Genomic DNA, 14319 nt, shown 5'->3' with positions numbered 1-14319 from the left:
ACTATGAACACATCATCAAGAGACACCTCATAGATAGGGCAGAGCACGCAGCCTCTGATTTGATCCACGAATCCACCGGGATTCAGTTACTTCTCGCATTAGACATCACCCGTACTGCCAGAGGAACTATAAATTATAGGTATATCCATGCGCTAGCGAACTTGATAGATAATATCACTGAGATGTATGATGACACCTTCAGGTATACGAGGAGGGAGTTACAAGCTTACAAGAAGGAACTGATCCAGCACAGGATGGTCCTTAATTACGTCACAGCCGTGACAGGTGGGTACTGTGTTGCTCTGGCAACTCAATATGGTGTGAAGTGCTGTACATATATTACAAACAGCACTGACGACCCCACAGAGATCATCGATCAGAAGATGGACGAGATCTTGCAGTTGAAGTGGGAGTTCAGGAAAAAGCACAACCTTACCTTAGCGACTGTGGGTAATGAACTGACCGGCTGGGTCTCATGGTTGAACCCACGCAAATGGTTCTTAGGTTTAGGAGAGTGGGCTCAAATTGTCATTATGAGTGTGGGGAAGTTTCTCCTTTGTATCCTGGGAGTCATCATAATTATTGGTCTGATATTTAGGTGTGTTCAAATTCTAACGTGGCGCAAGCGCAGCACAAATTTGATGAGTCTAAGGAGCGAGGGTGCTGTTACAGCAGCAGATTTCATTTATGACCCCTCAATAGAGACAGCGTTATGATAAGGATTGCAAATGAATTTGTTTCTTTCACCTGTTTTTCTTTGTCTCCCCCTCTGCCCAGGTACATCCAACCGGAAAAGACGTCAGCCCTACCCAAAGTGTTTATGTGAATGTATTTTTATATATGTGTCTTATCTTCATCTCTGCAGCCTCCAGCTAATGGCACACATAGTCGACAGGTGATGTCCACATATACTAGCACTCACATATGTTCCCCCTCCATGTATCATCAACTAAATGTGCACCCCATTTGTTGGAACAAGAAGCCGAAAAGAGCTCGGTAGTGTTTGTTGGCCCATTTACAGACCCTTAATACGGGATGAGAAGGATTTAATGTATACTTCGCAATACCTCAAAGCTTATTTAGAACATATACGGCATGATGATACATGCCCCTCAGACATTGATTCATACATACATGCTTTTTACTATCCCACTAGGTCATACATTTTCCCACCTACAATTCTTCCCCGATCATCCAAGCTTCTGTATATAATATTGTATAGATATTTTTCTGTTTATTGATTAGTTAGTGGCAGTTATTGGTGACTGCCAAAGGGTGGACTGTCGAAGTCGAAAAATATTGCAGTACACACATCATGTACAAACTACACACAGATGGCCTCCGTGCGCGTACTTGCTCTGCCGTGCTTGCACATATTCGCAATTTGCGTATGGTCGCTCCCGTGGTCCTGCGTATTAGCGCGTGGTATGAGTAATTACGGTAGTGTTTGTGATCGCATGGAAAAGCCATAAAAACACATTACATATTTAATCCAAATAGTGCACAATGTACACATAGGGGTATATTTACTAAGGTCCCGATTTTGACCGAGATGACGTTTTTTCTTCAAAGTGTCATGTCGGGAATTTACTAAGCAAAAATCTCGGCAGTGATGAGGGCATTCGTAATATTTTGGAAGTCCTAGGAAAAAATTACGAATCAATACACCATCGGTCAAATACGCCTGCAATTTGGTAGAAATCGGTAACTTACTAAAAAGTGCAAATCACAAACACTGCCGACAATAGCCAAACACTGCCGTGCTGAAATACAATTCGTGAAAAAGTGCTAAAAAAAAACAGACCTGCTTTTTTATCCCGTGTTTGGATAGGCAAGCACGGATCTCATGGATCCGTGCATGCCTATCCAAACACGGGATAAAAAAAGCAGGTCTGTTTATCAGTGGGAAGGGGATGGGAAAGTGTTATTTCTCTAACGTCCTAAGTGGATGCTGGGAACTCCGTAAGGACCATGGGGAATAGCGGCTCCGCAGGAGACTGGGCACAACTAAAGAAAGCTTTAGGACTACCTGGTGTGCACTGGCTCCTCCCTCTATGACCCTCCTCCAGACCTCAGTTAGAATTTTGTGCCCAGCCGAGCTGGATGCACACTAGGGGCTCTCCTGAGCTCTTAGAAAGAAAGTAATATATAGGTTTTTTATTTTCAGTGAGATCTGCTGGCAACAGACTCACTGCTACGAGGGACCTAGGGGAGAGAAGCGAACCTACCTGCTTGCAGTTAGCTTGGGCTTCTAGGCTACTGGACACCATTAGCTCCAGAGGGATCGAACACAGGCCCAGCCTCGGTCGTCCGGTCCCGGAGCCGCGCCGCCGTCCCCCTAGCAGAGCCAGAAGCAAGAAGACGTTCCTGGAAATCGGCGGCAGAAGACTTCGGTCTTCATTAAGGTAGCGCACAGCACTGCAGCTGTGCGCCATTGCTCCCCAGGCACACCACATACTCCGGTCACTGATGGGTGCAGGGCGCTGGGGGGGGGGGCGCCCTGGGCTGCAATATAAGTACCTTACTTGGCAAATTAACACATAATATAGCCTTTAAGACTATATATGTGTAAAATCCCCTGCCATAACTGTATAAAAAAAGCGGGAGAAGCCCGCCGGAAAAGGGGCGGGGCTATCTCCCTCAGCACACTGGCACCATTTTCCCTCACAGCTCCGCTTGAAGGATCGCTCCCCAGGCTCTCCCCTGCAGTTCCAGACTACATAGGGTAAAAAAGAGAGGGGGGGCACTAAATTTAGGCGCAATCTGTGATATATAAGCAGCTATAAGGGGTAAAATCACTGTGTAGTGTGTATCCCTGTTTTATATAGCGCTCTGGTGTGTGGTGGCATACTCTCTCTCTGTCTCCCCAAAGGGCTTTGTGGGGTCCTGTCCTCAGTCAGAGCATTCCCTGTGTGTGTGCGGTGTGTCGGTACGGCTGTGTCGACATGTTTGATGAGGAGGCTTATGTGGAGGCGGAGCAGGTGCCGATAAATAAGATGTCACCCCCTGCGGGGTCGACACCTGAGTGGATGGATATGTGGAAGGAATTACGCGACAGTGTCAACTCCTTACATACAAGGTTTGACGACATATCAGATGTGGGACAGCCAGCTTCTCAGCCCGTGCCTGCCCAGACGTCTCAAAAGCCATCAGGGGCTCTAAAACGCCCGCTACCTCAGATGGCAGACACAGATGTCGACACAGATACTGACTCCAGTGTCGACGATGATGAGACTAGTGTACATTCCAATAGAGCCACACGTTACATGATTACGGCAATGAAAAATGTGTTGCACATTTCTGATATTACCCCAGGTACCACAAAAAAGGGTATTATGTGTGGGGAGAAAAAACTACCAGTGGTTTTTCCCCCTTCTGATGAATTAAATGAAGTGTGTGAAGAAGCGTGGGCTTCCCCCGATAAGAAACTAGTAATTTCTAAAAAGTTACTAATGGCGTACCCTTTCCCGCCAGAGGATAGGTCACGTTGTGAGACATCCCCTAGGGTAGATAAAGCGCTCACACGCCTGTCAAAGAAGGTGGCACTACCGTCTCCGGACACGGCCGCCCTAAAGGAGCCTGCTGATAGGAAGCAGGAGGCTATCCTGAAGTCTGTTTATACACACTCAGGTATTATACTGAGACCAGCTATTGCTTCAGCATGGATGTGCAGTGCTGCAGCTGCGTGGTCAGATTCCCTGTCAGAAAATATTGATACCTTAGACAGGGACACTATATTGCTAACCATAGAGCATATTAAAGATGCAGTCTTATACATGAGAGATGCACAGAGGGATATTTGCCGGCTGGCATCTAAAATAAGTGCAATGTCCATTTCTGCCAGGAGGGGTTTATGGACTCGGCAGTGGACAGGGGATGCAGATTCTAAAAGGCACATGGAAGTTTTGCCTTACAAGGGTGAGGAGTTGTTTGGGGATGGTCTCTCGGACCTCGTTTCCACAGTGACCGCTGGGAAGTCAGCATTTTTACCCCATGTTCCCTCACAGCCAAAGAAAGCACCGTATTATCAGGTACAGTCCTTTCGGCCCCAGAAAGGCAAGCGGGTTAAAGGCGCGTCCTTTTTGCCCAGAGGTAGAGGAAAAAAGCTGCAGCATACAGCCAGTTCTCAGGAACAAAAGCCCTCCCCCGCTTCCTCTAAGTCCACCGCATGATGCTGGGGCTCCACAGGCGGAGCCAGGTACGGTGGGGGCCCGTCTCAAGAACTTCAGCGACCAGTGGGCTCGCTCACGGGTGGATCCCTGGATTCTACAAATAGTATCTCAGGGGTACAAGCTGGAATTCGAGACGTCTCCCCCTCGCCGTTTCCTCAAATCTGCCTTGCCAACAGCTCCCCCGGACAGGAAGGCAGTGCTGGAGGCAATTCACAAGCTGTATTCGCAGCAGGTGATAGTCAAGGTACCCCTCCTTCAACAAGGAAGGGGTTACTATTCCACAATGTTTGTGGTACCGAAACCGGACGGTTCGGTGAGACCCATTTTAAATTTTAAATCCTTGAACACCTATATAAAAAGGTTCAAGTTCAAGATGGAATCGCTCAGGGCGGTTATTTCAAGCCTGGAGGAAGGGGATTACATGGTATCACTGGACATCAAGGATGCTTACCTACATGTCCCCATTTACCTTCCTCACCAGGAGTACCTCAGATTTGTGGTACAGGACTGTCATTACCAATTCCAGACGTTGCCGTTTGGTCTGTCCACGGCACCGAGGGTATTTACCAAGGTAATGGCCGAAATGATGATACTCCTTCGAAAAAAGGGAGTTTTAATTATCCCATACTTGGACGATCTCCTTATAAAGGCGAGGTCCAGGGAGCAGTTGTTGGTCGGGGTAGCACTATCTCGGGAGGTGCTACAACAGCACGGTTGGATTCTGAATATTCCAAAGTCACAGCTGGTTCCTACGACACGTCTACTGTTTCTGGGGATGATTCTGGACACAGACCAGAAAAGGGTGTTTCTCCCGGAGGAGAAAGCCAAGGAGTTGTCGTCTCTAGTCAGAGATCTCCTGAAACCAAAACAGGTCTCGGTGCATCACTGCACGCGAGTCCTGGGAAAAATGGTAGCTTCCTACGAAGCAATTCCATTCGGCAGGTTCCATGCAAGAATTTTTCAGTGGGATCTGTTGGACATGTGGTCCGGATCCCATCTTCAGATGCATCGGCTGATAACCCTGTCTCCAAGGACCAGGGTGTCTCTGCTGTGGTGGCTGCAGAGTGCTCATCTTCTAGAGGGCCGCAGATTCGGCATACAGGACTGGGTCCTGGTGACCACGGATACCAGCCTTCGAGGCTGGGGGGCAGTCACACAGGGAAGAAACTTCCAAGGGCTATGGTCAAGCCAGGAGATTTTCCTACACATAAATATTCTGGAACTAAGGGCCATCTACAATGCCCTAAGTCAGGCAAGACCCCTGCTTCAAAACCAGCCGGTACTGATCCAGTCAGACAACATCACGGCGGTCGCCCATGTAAACCGACAGGGCGGCACGAGAAGCAGGACGGCGATGGCAGAAGTCACAAGGATTCTCCGATGGGCGGAAAATCACGTGTTAGCACTGTCAGCAGTGTTCATTCCGGGAGTGGACAACTGGGAAGCAGACTTCCTCAGCAAGCATGACCTCCACCCGGGAGAGTGGGGACTTCATCCAGAAGTCTTTCAGCTGATTGTAAATCGCTGGGAACGGCCACAGGACGACATGATGGCGTCCTGCCTCAACAAAAAGCTAGAAAGATATTGCGCCAGGTCGAGAGACCCTCAGGCAATAGCTGTGGACGCTCTAGTGACACCGTGGGTGTACCAGTCGGTTTATGTGTTCCCTCCTCTTCCTCTCATACCCAAGGTACTGAGGATAATAAGACGAAGAGGAGTAAGAACTATACTCATTGTTCCGGATTGGCCAAGAAGAGCTTGGTACCCAGAACTTCAAGAAATGATCTCAGAGGACCCATGGCCTCTGCCGCTCAGACGGGACCTGCTGCAGCAGGGGCCCTGTCTGTTCCAAGACTTACCGCGGCTGCGTTTGTCGGCATGGCGGTTGAACGCTGGATCCTGAAGGAAAAGGGCATCCCGGTGGAAGTCATCCCTACGTTGATTAAAGCTAGGAAAGAAGTGACCGCAAACCTTTATCACCGCATATGGCGAAAATATGTTGCGTGGTGTGAGGCCAGGAAGGCCACAACGGAGGAATTTCAGCTGGGCCGTTTTCTGCACTTCCTACAGTCAGGGGTGACTATGGGCCTAAAATTGGGTTCCATTAAGGTCCAGATTTCGGCTCTATCGATTTTCTTCCAGAAAGAACTGGCTTCACTACCTAAAGTTCAGACATTTGCTAAGGGAGTGCTGCATATTCAGCCCCCTTTTGTGCCCCCAGTGGCACCTTGGGATCTCAACGTGGTGTTGAATTTCCTAAAGTCACATTGGTTTGAACCACTTAAAACCGTGGATTTAAAATATCTCACGTGGAAAGTGGTCATGCTGTTGGCCTTGGCTTCGGCCAGGCGTGTGTCAGAATTGGCGGCTTTATCATGTAAAAGCCCTTATCTGATTTTCCATATGGATAGGGCGGAATTGAGGACTCGTCCCCAATTTCTCCCAAAGGTGGTTTCAGCTTTTCATTTGAACCAGCCTATTGTGGTGCCTGCGGCTACTCGTGACTTGGAGGATTCCAAGTTGCTGGACGTAGTCCGGGCCCTAAAAATCTATGTTTCCAGGACAACTGGAGTCAGAAAGACTGACTCGCTATTTATCCTGCATGCACCCAACAAGTTGGGTGCGCCTGCTTCAAAGCAGACTATTGCTCGCTGGATCTGTAGCACGATTCAACTTGCACATTCTGCGGCTGGACTGCCGCATCCTAAATCTGTAAAAGCCCATTCCACGAGGAAGGTGGGCTCTACTTGGGCGGCTGCCCGAGGGGTCTCGGCTTTACAACTTTGCCGAGCAGCTACTTGGTCGGGGTCAAACACATTTGCTAAATTCTACAAGTTTGATACCCTGGCTGAGGAGGACCTAGAGTTCGCTCATTCGGTGCTGCAGAGTCATCCGCACTCTCCCGCCCGTTTGGGAGCTTTGGTATAATCCCCATGGTCCTTACGGAGTTCCCAGCATCCATTTAGGACGTTAGAGAAAATAAGATTTTACTCACCGGTAAATCTATTTCTCGTAGTCCGTAGTGGATGCTGGGCGCCCGTCCCAAGTGCGGATTATCTGCAATACTTGTATATAGTTATTGGTAACTAAAGGGTTATTGTTGAGCCATCTGTTGAGAGGCTCAGTTATATTTCATACTGTTAACTGGGTATAGTATCACGAGTTATACGGTGTGATTGGTGTGGCTGGTATGAGTCTTACCCGGGATTCCAAATCCTTTCCTTATTGTGTCAGCTCTACCGGGCACAGTATCCTAACTGAGGTCTGGAGGAGGGTCATAGAGGGAGGAGCCAGTGCACACCAGGTAGTCCTAAAGCTTTCTTTAGTTGTGCCCAGTCTCCTGCGGAGCCGCTATTCCCCATGGTCCTTACGGAGTTCCCAGCATCCACTACGGACTATGAGAAATAGATTTACCGGTGAGTAAAATCTTTTTTTTTTTTTTTTTTTTAAATGCGTGGGGTCCCCCCTCCTAAGCAAAACCAGCCTCGGGCTCTTTGAGCCAGTCCTGGTTGCAAAAATATGGGGGGGGGAAATGACAGGGGTTCCCCCATATTTAAACAACCAGCACCGGGCTCTGCGCCTGGTCCTGGTTCCAAAAATACGGGGGACAAAAAGCGTAGGGGTCCCCCGTATTTCTGAAACCAGCACCGGGCTCCACTAGCCAGATACATAATGCCACAGCCGGGAGACACTTTTATCTAGGTCCCTGCGGCCCTGGCATTACATAACCAACTAGTCACCCCTGGCCGGGGTACCCTGGAAGAGTGGGGACCCCTTCAATCAAGGGGTCCCCCCCCTCCAGCCACCCAAGGACCAGGGGTGAAGCCCGAGGCTGCCCCCCCCCCATCCAAGGGCTGCGGATGGGAGGCTGATAGCCGTTTTGTAAAAAAATGAATATTGTTTTTAGTAGCAGTACTACAAGTCCCAGCAAGACTCCCCCGCAAGCTGGTACTTGGAGAACCACAAGTACCAGCATGCGGTGGAAAACCGGGCCCGCTGGTACCTGTAGTAGTACTACTACTAAAAAAAAAAAAAACAATAAAAACATAAGACACACCTTGAAAGTAAAACTTTAATGCATACATCCACACCTCCATATACACATACTTACCTATGGCCCTCATTCCGAGTTGTTCGCTCGGTAAAAATCTTCGCATCGCAGCGATTTTCCGCTTAATGCGCATGCGCAATGTCCGCACTGCGACTGCGCCAAGTAAATTTGCTATGCACTTAGTAATTTTACTCACGGCTTTTTCATCGTTCTGGCGATCGTAATGTGATTGACAGGAAATGGGTGTTACTGGGCGGAAACAGGCCGTTTTATGGGCGTGTGGGAAAAAACGCTACCGTTTCCGAAAAAAACGCAGGAGTGGCTGGAGAAACGGAGGAGTGTCTGGGCGAACGCTGGGAGTGTTTGTGACGTCAAACCAGGAACGACAAGCACTGAACTGATCGCAGATGCCGAGTAAGTCTGAAGCTACTCAGAAACTGCTACGAGGTGTGTAATCGCAATATTGCGAATACATCGTTCGCAAATTTAAGATGCTAAGATTCACTCCCAGTAGGCGGCGGCTTAGCGTGAGCAACTCTGCTAAAATCGCCTTGCGAGCGAACAACTCGGAATGACCTCCTATGTTCACACGAGGGTCGGTCCTCTTCTCCATGTAGAATCCATGGTGTACCTGTTGAAAAAATTATACTCACAAAATCCAGTGTAGAAGGCTCCTCTTGTAATCCATCTGTTATCCAGGTACTTGGCAAAAAAATAAAACGGACACCCGACCTCGCACTGAAAGGGGCCCCATGTTTTCACATGGGACCCCTTTCCCCGAATGCCAGAAACCCCCTCTGACTTATGTCTAAGAGGGTTCCATCAGCCAATCAGGGAGCGCCACGTTGTGGCACCCTCCTGATTGGCTGTGTGCTCCTGTAGTGTATGACAGGCAGCACACGGCAGTGTTACAATGTAGCGCCTATGCGCTCCATTGTAACCAATGGTGGGAACTTTGCGGTCAGCGGTGAGGTTACTTTCGGTCAACCGCTGACCACAAAGTTCCCACCATTGGTTACAATGGAGCGCATAGGCGCTACATTGTAACACTGCCGGGTGCTGCCTGACATACAGTACAGGCGCTCCCTGATTGGCTGATGGAACCCTCTTAGACATTAGTCAGAGGGGGTTTCTGGCATTCGGGGAAAGGGGTCCCATGTGAAAACATGGGGCCCCTTTCAGTGCGAGGTCGGGTGTCCGTTTTGTTTTTTTGCCAAGTACCTGGATTACAAATGGATTACAAGAGGAGCCTTCTACACTGGATTTTGTGAGTATAATTTTTTCAACAGGTTCACCATGGATTCTACATGGAGAAGAGGACCGACCCTCATGTGAACATAGGTAAGTATGTGTATATGGAGGTGTGGATGTATGCATTAAAGTTTTACTTTCAAGGTGTGTGTCTTATGTTTTTATTGGGGTATTTTTTTAGTAGTAGTACTACAGGTACCAGCGGGCCCGGTTTTCCACCGCATGCTGGTACTTGTGGTTCTCCAAGTACCAGCTTGCGTGGGAGGCTTGCTGGGACTTGTAGTACTGCTACTAAAAACAATATTCGTTTTTTTACAAAACGGCTATCAGCTTCCCATCCGCAGCCCTTGGATGGGGGGGACAGCCTCGGGCTTCACCCCTGGTCCTTGGGTGGCTGGAGGGGGGGGACCCCTTGATTGAAGGGGTCCCCACTCCAGGGTACCCCGGCCAGGGGTGACTAGTTGGTTATGTAATGCCAGGGCCGCCGTGACCTATATAAAAGTGTCCCCCGGCTGTGGCATTATGTATCTGGCTAGTGGAGTCCGGTGCTGGTTTCAGAAATACGGGGGACCCCTACGCTTTTTGTCCCCAGTATTTTTGGAACCAGGACCAGGCGCAGAGCCCGGTGCTGGTTGTTTAAATATGGGGGAACCCCTATCATTTTCCCCCCCATATTTTTGCAACCAGGACCGGCTCAAAGAGCCCGAGGCTGGTTATGCTTAGGAGGGGGGACCCCACGCAATTTTTTTTTAAAAATTTAACACTGATTTAATTTTTTAAAAAGGTGCACAATGATGCCTAGCACGGATCTCTCAGATCTGGACGAGATTCATTGTATTAAAGTCGGCAGTGTTTTACAAGTCACTCACGTAAAACACTGCCAAAAAAAAACGAATGACATCGACATCGGTAAATCCGAAAATGCAGAATACGACAGCTTAGTAAATTAGTCGTACTAAATTCAAAAAGTTGCAACTTTACACTTTCGATGTCATTCGTGATTGAACTTTGACCTCAAACGGGAAATTACTAATTTTAGTAAATATACCCCATAGTCTCCCTGCACCACACCAGCAAGTTACACTAGTTTAAATGGTATCAGAACAAATGGATTCACCTTTACAGGATAGGAGGGGACAGAACTAGGTTATAAGGTGGTGTTTGGTATACAGCTGTAGGGTATATTAAGGGCAATATTCCGGTGTTGGTTTGCAGAAGATCGCACGCTCCTGCGAATAGTTATGCGCAGGAGCAGAATATAAATATTAACTGTATTTACTGTACACTTGGTATGCGGCGGGAACCCAGAGGAGACCATCTGCAAGTGCACCTGGAACAGACATCGCCCACCTATTCAAACCGACCTATGACCTCTACTGTACTGTAAATGACCATCCCTGTGTCCAATGGACAAAGAGATTACAGTTTCCATTGTGTTAGGTTTTGGACTATTGTATAAAAAGCCAGCTGCATGCCCGGTCCCACACAGACTCTGAAGGTCATCTACCTTGATGACTGAGGAACGGGCCGGGAAGCGCAGGTGAAACCAAAACGTATGTACCATTGACTGTAGCCATTTTTGTATTGTATTGTTATTGTAACCCCCTTTTAGCAATTATATGTTGGTGTGTCGGAACCCAGCATCTTAAATACAAACTGGTGTCGTGTCTCTTTTCCCTGCTAAGGTTATAAGTGTATTTCAGTCACACGTGTAGCTGCAGAGTGCTCACGGCGTGTCTTTGGGTGTATACGTACTGCGTGTACTTTGTACGGCCAGCGCGGCGTTTGTACGCAAAGTAAGTACACGGTACGGGGCTTTGTACGCTAACGGTGTAAAAAGTACGTAGGCTAAGGTTTGATCACAAGCGGCCGCAGCGGCTCCATTTTAAAGTGTATTTAATGTGTTTTTAAAGTGTTGCTTTTAGTCCTGTATGTAAATCGACGTTTACAGTTTTTACAAAGAAATTTCAACTGCGCTTGGGAAAACACGGTTCTATGGTTAAAAAACAACTCAATAAATGACACTCTATGAATTAAAGCAACCACTGTATCATTTATAAAACTGTCTGGTTTATTTTGTATATATAAGTTTATGTCTTAAAATCCTAAAAAGCATTGACATGCTACTGTGCACAGTATTAATTGAACATTTGCCATGAGATATTATGTGAATACAATGTAAAAATGTTAAAAGCAACAGTGAAAAAATAGCAACAAATTTGAAAGCTGTAAGTCTCAGAGATAGCGATGACTTTAAAAGTTCACATGACTGAAACTGTGTAAAGTCCTGTATGATATAATTAATTAAAGTCTCTTACAAGCTTGTGAGAGACTTTAATTGACTATATCATACAGGACTGTACACACAGTTTCAATCGAAGAATCGCTGCGTGCGAACGGGTCGGAATGACCCCCAGTATTAGCTGCTATTAGTGGCTAAACCCCATCTATTTGGGCGCGATCAAAAAACATTTGAACTGCAACTCCCATCACTTTACATGCGTGCAAACCGCCCAAATGTATGCTGAATAGTCTTCTATGCACTTGTAAGCATTAAATGCTGGAACCATTGCACTTTTCTAGACTCAACAAGTGGTGTTTTTATTTAGGCAGTAGTCTAGCTTAGTGCTTATGTTCACATTTGTCATGTACTGAGCCATGCTTACTGCTGGAAGTCATAGACTTCATGTTAGCATCTTCTACTGCATAGTCTATAAGAGAATATATAGGATTAGCATATGGCTTTCAAGTAAGTGGTCATTGATTATTCCAGCACAAAACACATCATATAGGAGCGAAAGACAAGCTCTAATCACCACTGTCCATCTGCTGAACTACTGTATGTGCTCATCATTGTGTTTTGAGAAGAACAATGTATAAAAATTAAACTTCAAAAGGCTGGCATCAGCTTGCAGACTAAATTATACCCTATCTACACAACACATGGGCATATTTGAAAGTATAGGACAGCTTATGTGTCATGCAGTAGGGTATATAGGCTCCTCACTTACACCATGGTAGTGTAGGCATTCACTACAGAACAGCAGTTTATTAAGGAGCAATGTAACCGACAGGATAATTCCAGTTTAATACCCCCATCCCATAGCGTTTTATAAAGAGGCGTTATACTGCAGTAGATTCATTACACAGTACTGCATTGGGGTGGTATTCAGTATGCCGGCTGTCGGGATCCCGGCGCACAGTATACCGGCGCCGGAATCCCGACAGCCGGCATACCGACACTTATTCTCCCTCGTGGGGGTCCACGACCCCCCTGGAGGGAGAATAAAATAGCGTGGCGCACGTAGCGCGCCACCGTGCCCGCAGTGTAGCGAGCCCGCAAGGGGCTCATTTGCGCTCGCCACACGGTCGGTTTGCCGGCTGGTCGCCGGGAGCCCGACCGCCGGCATACCATACTACACCCCTGCATAGTCAGGTAAAGTCTACAGCATCAGTACAATGCTGGGCCACTTGTGATTAGCCAAGCTTTGCCATGGATTAATGCAGACCATAGTCAGGTGAGGCCATGGAATTATACAACATTCTAGAGACCATGCTATAGTCACATAGATATGTTAGACTTTAACCTTCTAAAGTAAGAGTAAAGTTACAGATGATCATTGGGGTGTACTGTGGAAGGGGGACACCAACCTCATGTCTGTCATCCTGCAGCTGTTTTTTTTTTTTTTTTTTTCATTCTTCTGTTACACTATGACAAAGCAACATTACAGTTAGGAAAGCTTCGGCACATACAGCATCTATTCAGATTATACTATACTGTGTCAGTGTAAGAGTGCTCCCTCATCCTTATTCAGAGAGATTCCCATTGATTAATACAAATCATCATGTATAGTTCAACATTTAACACAATAAAAACTCACCCATAAGCCTGTAATAGAGCTGACCTCACACCTAAGGGGTAAAGAGGACACGTCAGAAGAAAATACATGGATATGAACCTACTCATCCTAACAGGAAGTAACGCCTCAGCATTAATACAGGTGGTAAGCTATCTCGTCATCCTGACAGTCAAGAGTAGCAAATAAGTGTCATCATAGTGGCGTTACTGGATCACTGGTCCTAGCTTAGGAAATGCATCTACCATTAATGGTTCTAGATGCCATAAATAAAATAAAAAACATTAACGCTGCTCCATTTTGATCAGCTCAAGCTAGCCTTTAAACAAGGGCCTGCATAGATATTCCTACTGATTGAGGGACCCTAGCACCCTATAGATCAGAATTCTAGTTTTAAAAATACCACATCTATATTTAAAAATAGGATTTTAATTACCTAAAGGTAAATCCTTTTCTCGTAGTCCATAAGGGATATTGGGCACCCGCCTCAGTGTGTTGACTTTTCTGCAGGTTCTCTTATATGGTTACCTGTTCATCTGTTGCTGTCTTGTTACTAGCTGTTGCTGGTTGTTTTATGTTAGTGGTGTGTAATTCTCACCACTCATTGTTATGTTCCTTCTCTCAAGTATGTCCTTTCTCCTTCGGGCACTATTTTACATATAACTGCCTGTGGGAGGGCGCATAGAGGGGAGGAGCCAGCACACTCAGTTTAAGAAATTTAAAGTGCATTGGCTCCTTTGGACCCCATTGCACTAGATTACCCCAATATCCCTTTTGGACTACGAGAAAAGTATTTACCTGTAGGTTATTAAAATCCTATTTTCTCTAGCATCCATAAGGGATATTGGGGGAATCTAGTACGATGGGAACGTCCTAAAGCTTCCAGAACGGGTGGGAATGTGCGGAGATGTCTGCAGCACCGCCTGCCCAAACTGGGAATCCTCTTTAGCCAGGGTATCAAACCTGCAGAACTTCACAAAGGTGTTCT

General features: G+C 47.0%; 2 non-coding genes across 2 annotated transcripts; both read right to left on the bottom strand.

The window, feature by feature from the left end:
• Positions 1 to 12250: 12250 nt before the first annotated feature.
• LOC134959594 (small nucleolar RNA snR60/Z15/Z230/Z193/J17) lies at positions 12251 to 12336 on the bottom strand. The gene has a single exon (XR_010187602.1). It is a non-coding gene; the product is annotated as a small nucleolar RNA snR60/Z15/Z230/Z193/J17 (small nucleolar RNA).
• Positions 12337 to 13249: 913 nt separating this feature from the next.
• On the bottom strand, positions 13250 to 13329 carry LOC134959577 (small nucleolar RNA SNORD79). Its single transcript, XR_010187588.1, has one exon. It is a non-coding gene; the product is annotated as a small nucleolar RNA SNORD79 (small nucleolar RNA).
• Positions 13330 to 14319: the final 990 nt, after the last annotated feature.

The sequence above is a fragment of the Pseudophryne corroboree genome, chromosome 9, assembly GCF_028390025.1.
Source record: "Pseudophryne corroboree isolate aPseCor3 chromosome 9, aPseCor3.hap2, whole genome shotgun sequence".
NCBI classification, from domain to species: domain Eukaryota; kingdom Metazoa; phylum Chordata; class Amphibia; order Anura; family Myobatrachidae; genus Pseudophryne; species Pseudophryne corroboree.
This window is presented reverse-complemented; position numbering and strand designations above follow the sequence as displayed.